This window comes from Lichenostomus cassidix, chromosome 1, assembly GCF_008360975.1.
Source record: "Lichenostomus cassidix isolate B80296 chromosome 1, HeHo_3.0, whole genome shotgun sequence".
NCBI classification, from domain to species: domain Eukaryota; kingdom Metazoa; phylum Chordata; class Aves; order Passeriformes; family Meliphagidae; genus Lichenostomus; species Lichenostomus cassidix.
In genome coordinates, this window is record NC_139479.1 from 110,427,891 (window position 1) to 110,443,337 (window position 15,447).

The following is a 15,447-nucleotide window of genomic DNA, read 5'->3' on the forward strand; positions in this document are numbered from 1 at the left end:
CAGAGGGCCAAGGATACCTTTTACCCCCTATACTTTAATGTCACCTCCTTGAAATTCTGTGCAAACAAGAAACCATGCTGGGGACAAAGTACCAGTTTCAGTATGGAGCAGGGGTGGCCTTGGTTCACAGCTTTCCATCTTGCCCACATGACAATACCTTACACCCCAGAGGCACCAGGCTGGGGAAAGAGAAGGGGCCATCCTTCTCCAGGGTTTCCTCAGCTCTCTCAGCTGAGCCTGATGGCAATGTGCTCACGAAATGTCAACTGCCAACACGGTTTTGTGCCGACTCCTCACTTCTCAGGGCTGTTCGACACGTGCTGAAAAGAGCTTTTTCATCACACAGGTCATGTGATATTTGCTTCTCAAGAATGAGGAAAAAATAACTTCCTGAGTCTCGAAGATTCTTTGGTGTGATCCCACTCTCTGCACCCTGTCACTTCTTCATGGAGGCCCTGGCAAGGGAGGAGGGAGCCCAGGAAAGCCTTCAACTGCTGCCCTCTCCGCACTCTGCCTCTTGCACCAGCAGTGGCTGTGCTGCTGGAGATGAAGTGAGTGCAGGGCAAAGCTGGGGGAAGAGGCAACAGGTTTGCAGGATGCTTATTGTCAGGATGATTTGCTGTCCTCAGCAATTTCCTGCCTGAGAGCAACTGCTGTGACTAAAGCTGGCCCTGACACAGATGGTTACCAAATCCTAGGGATATTATCTTACTCCCACTTTACCTTGATGGAAAAGACAGATCAAGGGACACAGCAGGAGAGAACTGAGGTCACAGGTTCCCCTGAGGCAGGACCCAGTCATGGCCCCCTCACAAACACCCAAAGGATGCTGACTTTGACTTGCTATCGGCCAAATCACCCTGGCCAGCCAGCATGGACAGGTTTTCTTCTGCAGCGCTGGAGCTGTCCGGATCATCCCACCCACATGGAAATGTGATTTACAGCAGGGCTGCAAACCAAAAATCTGAATTGTTACTCCGGTAAAACGTACACCAGATTCCTTTGCTAACCTCCCGTGACAGAGGAGTCTCTGTTGTAGCAGATGCTTCTTCCCTAAGGGAGAAAGAGAACTGTCACTTGCCCTAAAAGGGCTTCTGGCTCCAGCCAGTGGAGATCACCAGCTGCTTTTCAAGATGAGCCATTTGCTCTGCTTTGTTTTCTTTCAAGTACTGTTTGAATTCCTATGCAGACACACATGCCAAGCCAGAGCTAACGCTGCAAGAGGCAGGTGGAGCTGAGGAAAGAGGGTCATCTGCTGCCTGTCCAACAGCCCCCATCCCGGGGGGGACAACAGAAATGGCAGCAATCAGCCCCAGAATGCAGGAAGAGGTCAGCCCAACTCCTGTGTTTTAACCTTACCTTTTCTCCTGGCTTGCTTTAGGATAATCAGCTGGCTGCTGCACCCCTCTTTGCTTTGGTTTCCACCCCAGTAGGAAAAAGTAATGCTCTCTGCAGTGTCTCATGAATTTTCTGGCCAGCACCCCTGCCAGAAGGGGAAGAGCTGCCAGCACCTGTACTAGCACTTGATCTGGGATGCAGGGATGCAGAGACAGGCCTCACCTCAGAGGTCTGGACAAAGCCATGAAAGACCAGATTTGATATCTTCATACTCCCAAGACAAAAAAACCCCAAAAAAACAAACCACATGCAAAAACCCCCCAGCCACCCCCACCCCCCAAAAAAAAAAACTAACCAGAAAAAATACCCAAAGCACTCTGCCAGAAATGGGATTTTTGGGAGTGTGTCGCAGACCAGCGACAGTGCCTGAGAAGGAACAAGGCAAGAATTTTGCAACCTGGTTATAAGTTCCACTTTCACCTCAGCAGCCAAACACAATGGCATTATAATGCAAGCATGGTGTCATCTTCTTGTTTCACAACTCACTTGGATGGGATGGTCCTTCACATTCATAAAAGGAAGCTTCCTTGTACCAACAAGATGTGAGCTGCCCTGCCTATGATAATGGGGTGATTCTGGAAGCTGTCATAGCCCCCAGGAGAAAGAGAGAGAGACTGGGGCTCCCATGTAGGCGGGGTGGAGAAGGGAAGAGGAAAAGCCCTGATTCACAGCTATTGATTGGTAAGCAAAGCAACAGCAGATGGTTGTGGATAGAGGACTATAAAGAAGCCATGAGGCAATGTTAGTCATCGTGATTAAGCCCCAAGAGTGTCTACATTGGCAGTTATTTAGTTTTGTTGTTTGTAGACACACATGACAGGAACGTAGAGGAGATGTGAAAAGGGATGACAACAGATGATTGTGGATGTCCTCAGCGGGCTCCTCCCTGGCAAGAACAGCCATACAGGTCCAGCCCAACAATGCTTGTCTGAACAACTGTGAAGGGAAGGCTGGCACAGGCCTCCATGCCTCCCAAGGCACTTGGAAAAGGGAAACCCAGACCTGAAGAGCTGTGAAGGCATGGGAAGTCAAGGCAAATGAGAAAAAGCCAAGCATGAAGAGGATGACCCGGTCTAACATAATTTTGAAGGGTTTTATCAAATCTCTCCTCTCAAGGACAGAGAAAAGGGCACAATGAGAGGTCAGGTGTCTGGATGAAACAAGACTGCACATCAGCAGCACATGACAAGGTTGTGGGGATGGAAAGACAGCAAGGCAGCCAGGGAGTAAGGACCTGGTGCCTGGTAGCCCCGAGTGCAGGCCATGTGGGGAGACAACAATCCCCCACAATCAGTGGAGACTGTGGGCAAGAACAGGCTGGTGTTAGTATTGCTGAGCTCAAGCTTTTGGGAGCCATCCATAAAGAAACAACACAGAAACAGAACCAAATTTTAATTTGGACTAGAGAACATGGATGTAAAGGGGAGACATGAGTTGATTTGTGCTCAGCATAAAGATAGTGGCTGGACTTTTGTTGGTAGATGAGGCTGAGGACATAAGGGAGGTCTTGTTCTGCCCTCTCAAAGAGGCAAGAGAATTGTTGAGGAAGGAATGTGGCAATCTGAAGGATAGCAAGTTTACTTAATCTCCATGACACCATATTTCCACCTGAGGTGCTGTGCAGGGCCTATGCTGAGAGAGAGAAGGAGAATCTAGGAGTGGGATCTGTGGCTCCATATTTTGTGGATCTTTCCCTGTCTTTCAGGGCAGTTGGGCACAGTCCTGCAGCAGATACATCCTGAAAAGAACAGCAGCTATCCATCACCCTCAGCACACTGAGCACTGCAACTGCTCAATGAAACTACTGCTTGCAGGGCAGCACATGCATACACCTTTTCAGGATGGGGCTTGGAACAGGATGTAATGAGATACATGTTAGGAGGGACTCATCACACTGAGCTATCCCATTTACAGCATGGGCCTCGCAGTCCTGCCAGACAGAAAGCAACATAACTAGGTAGAGCTTCCCAGAAGGGAAATTACAGTCCAAATACATTTTCGGTATAGGAAATCCAAAAGAAGGAGAAGAAGGAAAAAAAAGAAACCCTTATCTATATTTATAAGATGAAGCTTTTCCTACATGAATAAACCTCTTAACACATTTTTCTGGGCGCTGAGGTTATATATTTAATAGGTTTTTCTGGTATCACTTAAAAGTAGATCACCACCATGCAATGACGCCTGCTGCACTCTTTTTCTGGCATCCTCACTAGTTCCCTTCACCCGTGCCCCCAGTAACTAGAGCACCGTGTGTTATTCTCACCAGTCTGAGAGAGAGGATTTTTCCTTTACTTAGGAACTTCTCCTACAGAACTGCTTGGTCAACTCCCTTTTTTTTGGCCTTCCATGCTTTCTTCTTTCCAACTTATCAAAGAACAGAGGAGGCACCCTCCAAAAGAGGAGGAAAAGCACATACCAAACTGAACCCTCCTTCTGGCTCTTCATTAACATCCTGAGGATGCAGATCATGGATAGCAGAAACACGCACAGGTCTCCAGTCAGCCTTTCTGCAAACAACAACCAGGCTTCTTATGCCGTGGGCAATGTGGCTGATACCTATATTGCACCTTTACAAAAGTTTATAGGGCAATGAAAAAAGAAGTAGCTGCTTTATCAGCATTCCCACGTTGTTCCACTCCCTACTCTTTGACTACCTCCTTATCCAGAGAACAGCTCTCAAGGCCTGAGGAGCCTCTTCTGTGCATTGCTTTGGTGCCCTGGTGAGAGCTGCAGCACAAGCATCCTTTCGAGCCAAGGCGCAACAAATTTGTGACGGACATATTAAAGTACACAAACCAGTTCTTAAGAACTAAACCCTGCAGGGCTGTCTCACCCCTCAGCCAAGACTACTTTGGTTTCCTTCTTCCTAGTGCCAGCAGTTCTGCATTGCAATGCAAAGTGCACAACTCTTCTGCCATGGCAGAAAATGTTGATAGGAGCAATGTCAGCTGTAGGCAACCAAAAAGAGAGAGCATCCATCGTGTTCAGGGCCAGCTCTGTGAAGTAAGTGCTTTGTAACCAGCACACCCCTGCCTTCCACTTTTCAGACTTGGCATTTGGACTTTTGTCTAACCTCTTTCCCCTTCTTGCTACGTGGTGGGCAGAAGTTTCATTTTGTTGTTTTATTGTCTCTCAGCTCCTTATTAAATACAATAAGTTAAAACCATTGCCTTTACAGCCATCCCTCAAGAGGGAAGAAGTGAGTTACTGTGGTGTCACTCCTGTGTTCCTGACCTAGGAGAAGAAAAATTGTGGAACTGCTCTCCCTTGCCTCTGCAAGGAATAAATATCTTAAACTGATTCTTGAGCTGTAGCTCGCTGCAGTCTTCTCACTGTTTTCTCCATTCACTTCCCACTCTTTAGGACAAAATAACTGCCTCTTCATCTAAAGAGATTTATCTATTCACTTTCGTGCATGGACAGAAAAAAACATTTCTTCCCCCGCAACAATGCAGCTAACTCTGGGGTAGAGCTTGACAGCTATTTCACAGCACAGAAGGAGTGGCAGGGAAAATGCAGTTGTTTTTGCCTGCAGAGATGGAACAGCGGATTGGAATGGCAAAAACTGCAATTTAACTGGAACCTTGAGAAATCCTTCACGGTTTTCATAACTTAGCCCAAAGAAAAAAAAAAAAAGCTGCCTGTAAAGGCTGAATGGCCAAAGCACAGGCTGATTCAAAGGGAAGGGCTCTGTGCAGTGAAGTGCAACACTAGCTACTAGAGCACCCACATATTCCTAAGTCCTTTCATCTACCTGGTGAGTAAGCCCATTTCTGCTTACTCGTGGAAATGGGCAATCTCAGAGGCAGGAGCACAGGAGTTGCAGATGAAATAGGAAAGGTGTGGGTCACTGCTCCTTCACAGGATCCACATGCACCTCACACAGCAGCCATCTCGTCTTACCTGATCAGAGGGTGTGATACTCATGTGAGAACCGATCACAAGCACTTCTTCTCCTGGTATCATATCTAACATATGCATTAACCAACATTTCCCTTTCCCACCTCCCACCATTCCCCTGCCCAAACCTGCTCCAAAAAATGAAAGCTTCAGCAGAACTGGATCTCCACCAGAGCTGGTTCAGGGACTGCACCTCACTGAGGGCACAGTAAGGTGAAAGTGCCGAGGAATCACAGCGATAAGCTCAATATAATTATGTGCTCAAGACATTACAGATAATTTGGGGCTTCTGAGCTTCTGACTGTGCAAAAGCAAATTCTGTCTACACTGGTGTGAGAGGAAGGTCAGAACACAGGAGAGGTTGGCAAATTAAGCAAAAATCGGCCTTCAGTGGGACCTCATATATCAATGTCACTCACACATAAAGTAGTAAACAGAGTAGATGTTCTTTGCATATCCTCAAGGAGAAATCCAGCTAACAGCCCTGTGTCATCCCTGTCTGTCAGCCTCCTTCTCTGCTCCTTCAGTGGGAGGCACACCAGGAATTACACACACAAACATCCCCGCACAACACTGTGAGTCAGAAGGGGGGATCTGCTCTTCAATTTCTCAAAACACCAGGAGTCCCAGCTCCTCTGAGTGCTGGATGTCCTTGCTCTTGCTGATAATGTCTCTGTGGTCCCAGCCTCCTCTGGAGGCCCCTAGGAGCAGGGTTTGGCTGGAAGTATTCAGCAGCAGAGATCTCTGAGCAAAAGAGGCTGGATCGGAAGGGGAAAGAGTCAGTGTTGCATTATACAGCATCCAGTCACAACAAGGGAGTTAGATTTTGATCTGCTTGCTGAAGTTTGCTATTTCTACTCTGGTACCTGGTGGTCAGCTTGTTGCCAACATCTGTATAACATCAAACATTTGCATCCATATGGAGAATGTATAATTAAAGCTTTCTGCAGACAACTGCGAAAACTTTCTCATATTCTCCCTAAATTGCATTGCAACCCCCAGATGAGGGCTGGGAGCCAAAATATAAAAAGTCTGGCATAAATATTTAACTAACTTGAGATACGTATTCTTCAACTATTAGCTAATTATTTTGTGCCAGCCGTAAATGGCATCTGGTTCGTTAGCACAGGACACACAAGGATGCTGCAGGTTGGGCACATAAGTGGGAAATGAAACGTGACTTTGTGCTAATTAATATTAATGAATGGATTGAGAACCAGCATCTCTTTGAAAATATGAGCTCAACAGGAGCCCAAGTGTGATTCATTATGATTATTGCTGGGGTGACAGCCATTTCCAATCTCAGAAAAGCCTCTGTTTCATGTAGCATCTCTTCGGGAAGGACTTAATTGGCTTCCAGAAGAAGTGAGGATGAACAGGGGAGGTGGTTTCAGACCAACCTGCAGGAATGTGTTTCAGTATTGCCCTGGAATAGGAATAATAGTAACAATTCCTTTAGTGTGTGTGTGCTGTGCTTATTTTTCTTTGGTTGGTTTGCTGAGGCAAGAGCTGTAGCTTGCTGTCAAAATCTCGCTGTATTTACTCCCATCCCTAAAAATTAAGTCCTTTCACTCATCCCTTAGTCCCTCTTCCACCAAACTCAGTCCCTCATTCCCTAGACATCACCTACTTTGCTGCTGTTCCAGACTGCCTTGGCAACCAGCTAGCTCAGCTCTGAAGCCTTGTACCTGAAGCATGTTTTGCCTGGGAAGGAGGAAGTTTGTTCTCTGATTTCACACACCCCTTCTCTGAGATGTCCTCACCATGATGCCAGGGGAAAGTCTGGATGGTTACCAGGGCAGTTTTCTTCCTTTGCTAAGACACAGCCATGTGACAAGAATTGCCAAACATTTCTGGTCTCTTCTTTCAAGCCTATGTGTGGTGCTATCTATTCCTGAAGCACACTCCATCCTTACCGGGGAATGTTTGTTCTCCTATGGAGACCTTGGACAATTATCAGTTGGTAGCCAGTGGCTTGGCTTAGCTGTCATGTTGGTATTCCACACTGAGCACCTGTGCTGATAGATCTGCAGTTTAAGTAGGGTTTGAAAGGAAATGCTGGACTCTCTTTGTTTAAGCCTGATCAGTCAAAGAAAAGGTTTCCAAGTTGATTTCTGCCCTTGAAGCAGCTCTTGAACTTCCACTATTATATACATTTGGGAAGTATGTTGGGTTTCTGGATTGCATCAATCTTTTTGCTACCTAGGAATTACCCCTAATCCTCTCATTCACCAACTGTTTCTCTGCTGTGTTCTCTATTTCTCAGTCAATTTTCTACTAACAGCTGACTAGTCCACCAGCTAATTTCCCTCTGGTCTCGAACAAACATCAGCAAAAATCAGCTGAAGCTGAAAGCCTGGTGCAGCTTTACACTATAATTTTCCTGAATGAGGCAAGTACAAAGACCCAGTAGGACCAATCATAGATCTCCAGAAAGGGTAGAAGACCACCACCTCTCAATCATCACTGCAATTCCCACTAGTACAGCTTTAACACTGCCACTCCTGCATCATCTTCACCACTCCCTTAAGTCTTTGTAAAATCAGTCATATCACTGATGAATAACAGAAAAAGAGAGAGGGCAATGGGTGTGCAGCTTGTGCTGTGGGCTTATGATGGGACTTAGAAACTGGATCTAGGAATTCTTCCCCAAGGTAGTTCATCATGTCTTGTGACTTCATGTAAAACCCTTACATTTCCTCCCATCTTGCTTAAGACTGGATGGGAAATTGGGTTAACAAAAATGTTAGGAATCTCTCAATGCAGCAGAGACTGCTTCAGAGCCAAGCTTCCCAGGGGAAATAAATGATGAACAAAAACAAACAACAGCACAGCTCAAACGATTCCTCCCCTCACCACAGTCCTGAGATTTCATAATTGCTCCCTTCATGGCCATTTTGGTTTGTAATATGCAGAGTAAAGATTTCCATTATAGCTGTGTTTACTTAATCACTATAATTTTTTAAAGTGAAGTTCAGGCTGTTGAAAGCACCGGGCTGCCAGCCCCAAGCAAATTAGCCACCAGCTAGTTGCACTGGAAACTGTTCTGCTGTGATCTGGGGAGCAAAGGGTTTGCTCCCCAGAAATCTCTTCATTCTCAGATGGATCACCCACCTCTGGGAATGAGAAGGATATTTAGCACATTACCCCCTTTGCTTTATCAGGCAAGTTAAGGAGTTTTTGGTGCTTGTGTGTAAAATAAAAATCAATCTCTCGGAATGGGATGATCCTGTGGACATTTGGGACTGGTCTGACATCCATCAGAGAGAAGCTAGAGAATGGACAAATGTAGAATTCATTTCAGCAAGCAGCAGGACATTGGCTACATCTGCAGCATAGTTTTTCCAGTGAGGTTACATTGAATATTCTCATTGTGCATGGCACAATATCCCAGCATGAATATTTAATCATGTAGGGCAAATACAAGTAGACTGAAATTCTAAGTGATGACAACTTTCAGATGACCTAGGCCCGGACTAGAATTTGTGATTTCAGATGGGAGTTTCCACCTCCCATTCCTGTCCTCCTGAGACACTGATCTCCTTTCGTGGGAGCTGGGAAACACCTTAGCCTTTATAAAAGCAGCAACAGCTGCTGCACAGAGGACTTCAGGCAAATGAGACAAACATATGGAAACAGTCAGTACCTGCAGCTGCTGGAATGGAGGCACTTCCCTGGTCAGGATGTATGAGATTTGCTGTCATCCGAGGCAGTCAGCAACATCAATATTTTCTTGGCACTCTCATGGTTTCCAGTGTCCCAAATCAAAACCAGGCTCTAAACCAAGCCAGATTTCTGTTGCCATTGTCAAGCTGGATTGACCTGAGCTGCTGGGAAAAGCCATCCCAGCCTGTGTGCTTGTAACCTTTTGGAAATAAAAGACCCAGCACCTGAAACAAAACCCAGGAGTGCAGTAGATGGTCTCCCTTGGCCCTCGAGGATCTCCAGCAGAGATCTCAGATTATTCTAGAGGGCTTTGATCAGACAAGAAAGATATTCATTATCAAGAAGACAGGGCATTAACAAGCTTATTCCTTTCTGTTAGTTAGTCAGTTAGAAGGTCAAATTCCTCTAGTCCCATGTTTAAATCACTGTAACTAATTTGGTACTTTCTGATGATAGGAATAGAATTCAATCACTTCAGCAAGGTTGTCAGGCACCGTGAATGGTCCCTGCATTGACAGCTCTGAGCATTATCCTCATTTCCTAGTGGGAGAGATTCAGAAAGTTCAAGATCACCTCTCTTCGCAGAAACAAATCCACATAAACTGAAGCTATCATAGCAAATTTCAGTGCACATGTTTGCGTCACGGAGAGGTGGAGGGGGATGCAGGAGGAATTTCACTGTACAGGCAACAGGCAGAAATTAAAAGAGCACCAAGTGGCCAGGTGGTGAGGGAACTCACTTCTGATTTACAATTGCAATGATTGCGATGAATAGGGAGAGGCTGTGATTAAAGACGTATCTGAAAATAACAGTAATGATTTCCACTTGTATGCCTTTGATCAGGCAATCTCACAGTATTGTATAAATGAAACCTCCCAATATCTCTGTGAGCTTGGAAAGCCTTCTACTGACACGAACATGTCAGAAATAAATACCAGCTGAATGGTGTTAGACAGGTGATGGCTTAGATATTTCATCCTCTCTTGGAAGAAGAGCTTCTAGAGATGGAATTTGTTCCAATTATAAAAGAGGAATAGATCCTCAGTATGAGCTATATTGGACCACATGCATAAATTACAGTGCAAAATGATCATTCAGCTCGTTCAGTTCTCATTTCTGCAGGTGAAAATGCCAATAAGGGAACTAATCACCTGTCTGTAAGTATGATTTTAAAAGATGGAGACATTGCCCATCAAGAACACCACTGGGAGTCATCAACTCTGTTCAAACAGGCTGCTGGTAACCATCAGGAGGTAACAACAGTACTTGCAGTCTCTGTGTCTGCAGGATTAATTTGAGTTAGCCATCTGGAGTGGAAAAAGTGTATATTCGTTACCATGCCCTTGTGCACTACATTCCCCAGCACAAAACTGTACAGCACCATCACATCCAGCCGTAAGCCTGATCTGGAGTGTCCTGGACACATCACCCCACCTGGCTCCCTGTAAAACAGGGGGCATCTAGGCAGCTTTTGCAGCTAAATCCAATCCAAGGGCAGGAGACATCATGGAATATTTCCCTTACAATAGCAGAGTGGACCCAAAACTGAACAGAGGGTGTAGTTTGCTGTGGTCAGGAAAATTTTATGTTTGGAAAGATTGACGTAGTTATGTTTGGTCTTGCTGGAGTGTTGAGAGGGTTAGATATGGCTTGGCACTTATTTCAATTATGATTATATTCATCCTCCTGTCACCAAGAAAAAAACCAAAATATACTCTGATATTCAGATCTGGCTATTTTAGTTTGCACTCTTCTCTGTTATTCAGTGAATATGAAATTACTTTTCATCAGTTCAGAAGATATTTGTTATAGTATTTTTCAAGGATAAGTTGCAGAGGTCAGACACCCCAACTTCATGGTTATGGTTGATAACCATAATTCTTGGCCTTCCTCAAGAGCCAGTAATAAGCTGCCTGCATTAATCCTATTTAGATGTTTGATTTGGCTGTATCTGCCAGCAGGCAGGTTATATAAATACAAGATTTGAAGGAAAAAAAATCCTCATGCTGCATATAACTAAGAGCAATTTTACCTTGGTCAGGAGAAGGAAAACCTTACCCAGCAAGTCAAATGCCAGAGATGCTCTCCAGGTGGCCAGAGGAACCTCTCTCCAAAAGAGAAGGCAGTCCTTATGCTATTTAGAGCAATATCAAAACACCACCCTTAAAAACTTGGAATTTGAATATGTTTTGTGAGGAAAGATGAAATCTGCCTGAACTCCTCAAAAGCCTTCACAAAGGAGACCAGGTTTAAAGCCGGTGAGTTGTTCTGCCCTCGCTGCTGCTGTCCCCTGCCCTGGGGACACTCTCCTCCAAACAGCCACAATGACACAGATAAAACCCAAAGCTGTTCTCACTCACATGCCACCAGCAGCAGCTGCAGTTTTTAGCACTCACACATGCAACAGTTCAAGCCCTCTACATGTTGCCTGTACTGGGTTCCCCAACCCTGCCTGGCACCTCTTTGTCACCTTCCTGGAACGGCCCTAAACCCACTGCCATCCTGTATCTGCAGAAGCAGGACAAAGCAGGACATGCAGGCAAGGCTCTTCCACCCCAGCATTTTGGGGGCTGTGTGAGCTGGCTGGACACAGCACCCCTGTGCACACAGAGGGGATGGGATCAGGGAAAGCTGCTCCATGCTCACCTGAAGCTCACCAACAGCAGAGAGGTATCCAGCCAGCCAGCCCAAGACTGCAGGAGCATGTTCAAGCTCTCTGACTTGTTCTTTTGGTAGGCAGTTGCAGCAGCACTGGTCTCAGTGAGCATCCAAACACTCTCAGCTTCTTCTCTGCCAGCCTCTCTCACTACCCAGCTTCCCAGACTCCTACTTGAGCCTAGCCAGGGCTTGTTAGGAAGAGTAAAATCATACAGGTATTGCTCTGTCTGCCTGTTTCCCTAACAGGTGCTCTGTTAAGTGGATCCTGCTGTGTTTAATAGCCTCCCCCACTCCCCTGTAACCTACTTACATATTTTCTGTGAGTCTGCTGGCCTGGTGATCTTGCACTAGAACGGTCTCTGGCAGCTGCTCCAGGAAGGGTCACATGGCTCCTGTAATTAAAACAGGGTGGGAAAAGGCACTTTCTCTACTTACCCGAAGGAAAGAAAAAAAGGGGGTGAGGGGAGGGATACCCTTAGCTGCTGACATGAGGGATAACAAGACAAGGCTTGAGGATAAGCTGCCTCAAAGTTCCTCTTTGATTGTTAATACAGAGTTGCACCAGAAACCATCAGGCCCTGTGCTATCAGCAGATCCCTCACATAACATTAACAATTATGGTCATATGTGGAAAAAGTGTGGTCACGTTTGATTTCATCTGGCCTTCTTCCTTCTCCTTAGCTTCCCTGGAATAACTCACCAAGGCACACCAAGTAGAGACCTCAATTACACGCGTCATTGGCACCCCTAGCTCTGCAAGCAGCAGAAGCAGTACTCCTTAGAAACATCATTAAGCACAAAACTCAGTTGAGTTTGTCCTGTCAATTCATTATCTGAGATTTTTATATCTATATGTATATGAATATGTACGTGGTACTACCACCCTCTGCACTTCTAGTGTACAACCGTGCTTGATCCTGGTGTATTTCAAGTGGAAACTTCTCAAGGCAGATACTCCTGGGGAGCACATGCACACCAGAAACGGGCTGTGAGCTTAAAATTCAGTCCAGGCTGATGCTGACAGCTGGTCCATCAACACAATGTGAGGGAAACCTCTGTTCCTTATAACCTGACAACGGGGAAGATGGTTCTATGCCAGGGGCTGAATCAGTCAGAGGCATCATTAATACATCTGATACAGTCTCTGTGGGAGTGCCGTAGGGTAATTCAGGTTGTGGGTGTCAGAAATAGTGCATGAGTTATGGGCAGGTGGGGGTTGTAATCAGAAAAAAAGTACAGGGTTTTTCTGCAGGTTGTTATGAAATCACTTAAGATAGTGCATGTTGCAAGTCATTCTGCTGAGAAACAGAGCATCCAAAGGAGAAACTGCTGTAGGATGCTGAAGAACTCATATACTGAGTAATTTGGAGAATGGTGCAATGGAAGTTTATCAAGTGACTGAGAAGAGATGGAAGCAGAGGCTGGAGAATAAGGAGTGCAGAGTCCCTCTTTTCAGCAGAGCTGTTTTCAAATAAGCTTGAAAGCACTGCATTAGTAGTCTCACAAATGCTGGGTGGCTGAAGCCAGAGCCCTCTATAATGAGAGACCCTACATTAGCATAAAATAAGGAAAATTCTGGAGACCTGCACTGAAACATCACAAGCTGCTGTAAAATCCCCAAGATGCTCTTCAGCACTCTATTTTCACTCTACTACTCTCCTGAAAAGATAGGGACATAAATAATGGACTGTAAGGAAAGGAGGGGTGGCTTCTTGAAACTTCCCTCTGCAGGGAGAGTGCTCCTAGAATAAACTCTCAGTTTGGACACTGAATGAAAGAAATCTGGATGTGGTGGGCAAGATGGTGTTAAGGTTGCAGGCAGATGTTGGTGGAGCCTTGTGCTGTTTCCTCTCTCCCTAACATTGTTTCCAGAGACAGTAATTGGACATTTAACTTTTATGTTGGTGTAGTAAACTAACCTTGCTGTTAACTCTGTCTGATAATAAAATATGGTCTCTCTATAAAGAAGATTTTCAAGACCATTGTTTTTTACAAGGCTTAGAGATTTTTTTTCAGGAAGAATAAAGTGTTTTTCAAGTCTTTTCCAGCCAGAGCTAATTGTGTCATTACCAAGAGCTGGGACACAAGTTTCACATTTTCCCCACAGGGGTTGTGGCCCAGTAATATTCACTGCTTCACCACCAAAAGGGAATTTCCATTCAGTGTGTAGCTGGAGAGGCAGGATCATGGATTCTCATGCTGAGAATAATCTGTTCACAGAAAGGGCCTGTAAAGGATCCTCCAGGCTGCTGGAGCTGAAGGTACTGTAAGTGCTGGACAGGCTGGCCCCTATACATTAGTCCAATGGGCCATGAGGCTCAGAAGGAAATTTAGCCATTATTTCTTCTGACAGGGATGGAGGTAGCATGGGGCCCTAGACACTGAGTTACCCACCCTGCCACAATAACTCTTCCCGGAATGCCATCATTCCTGAGGCCATTTAGCATTTCGGCGGTTGCTCTGATCTACTCTGGGCTAACACTTGCTCAATAAACTATAATAAACCTATTAGATAGGTTTGCTGAAGTGTACTGCCAGACTGGGACAGAGTCATTTTTCATTGCATTCGGTTAGATCCAAAGTAACGGACCAACAGGAATTAATGCTGATGTGATGGAGTGGTGTGGTCTGAAAATGACCTTTTCCTTTTATCCTCACACTCTTTTCTGAAAGCTCTTCTGTGGGGCAGAGCTGGCCTGTGTGCCACTGCAGAGGGTTCTCCTCCCCAGATGTACCATGCAGCTGCTGTCATCCAGGTCTAGGGAGCCATGCTCTGGCAGTTTCTCAATTATGGGCAAAAGAGATTTTTTCTCCTCAGTATCTGAGGGCTTTTAGTATCCACAGTGTACACTGTACCCTTTTCTTTATTAATTAATGTTATGTTTAAAACATAAGTAGGTTCTTATTTCTGCTTGGTCCTTATTATAATGCCTCGTCAGCACTTCAGTGCCTTTCCTTTCCCGCCAGCCTCGGAGTTGGGCTCAACCCCTGATGTGCTACCCTGGTCAGAGCCGTGGTTTGCAACACCAGCAGGTGTAACACGAGGGTTGGGGTAACTCACAACCTGCAAAGGGGAGCCCTGCATTTACCTGTGTGAGAGCAGATAAGGAGTGCCAGGCCATGCCTTCTTACCTGGCCCCATGGCTGCTGCAGCCCCTGTCCCAGGCTGGGAGGTGGCCATCCAAGCTGTCCCCGCTGGGTGCTCCACAGCCTGTCCCTGTGTCTGCAGGGGGTGGCCTGGGCCACGCTGTGCTCCCTGGCGAGGCTGGCACCTGCAGCAGGGGGACAAACAAGAGCATATTTGGTTGTAGCCTGTGAACTAGCTGAGGTGATACCCACAGGCAATCTTTCACTCCAGTCTTGGTGTCATACCTCTGTTAAGAGCTAATGCAATTACTGCACTTTTTGCTAAAAGAAAAATAAAAGCACGGAGAGAAACTCTCCCCTGAGAGCTCATTCTCTGGGAAGTGGTCAGGCTCAGTGCACCCAGGCAAGCTGCCAGTCTCAGCTGGGCAGGACGCTGTCGCCAGGCTGGGCTGGCATTTAACCAGCAGCCCAAGAGGTTTGTGTCTCATCACTGCCCTTTTCCAGCGAGGCAGGGAATATGTGGGATGGAGAAGGTGCCACATAGGCGACCCCTTCTCTCCTCGGTGCGGAGAGACCCCTCATTAGCGAGGAGGAGACGCGGGCAGACGGCAGCCAGGAGCTCGCCTTCCTCCCTTTAAAGCACAGCTATATTTAGAGGCAAGCTGCAAACAAAGTGACGGTGAGCTGCTGCCGCTGCCCATAAATTATCCAGCTGCGTGGGATGCGAATGGGCTCAC

General features: G+C 46.1%; 1 protein-coding gene across 5 annotated transcripts in view; it reads right to left on the bottom strand.

Moving 5' to 3' along the window:
* IGSF3 (immunoglobulin superfamily member 3) overlaps window positions 1-15,447 on the bottom strand; it is a 171,064-nt gene that overhangs the window by 99,061 nt on the left and 56,556 nt on the right. For 4 of the 5 annotated variants that reach the window (XM_085076058.1, XM_085076068.1, XM_085076076.1 and 1 more), the window contains 2 exons: window positions 14,713-14,895; window positions 11,934-12,015 (listed from right to left, as the gene is read on the bottom strand). The gene's annotated coding sequence lies outside the window, so the exon portion shown is untranslated. Of the gene's footprint in view, window positions 1-11,933; window positions 12,016-14,712; window positions 14,896-14,995; window positions 15,132-15,447 lie in introns of those variants that run through there. The other variant, XM_085076085.1, reaches the window with a different exon arrangement.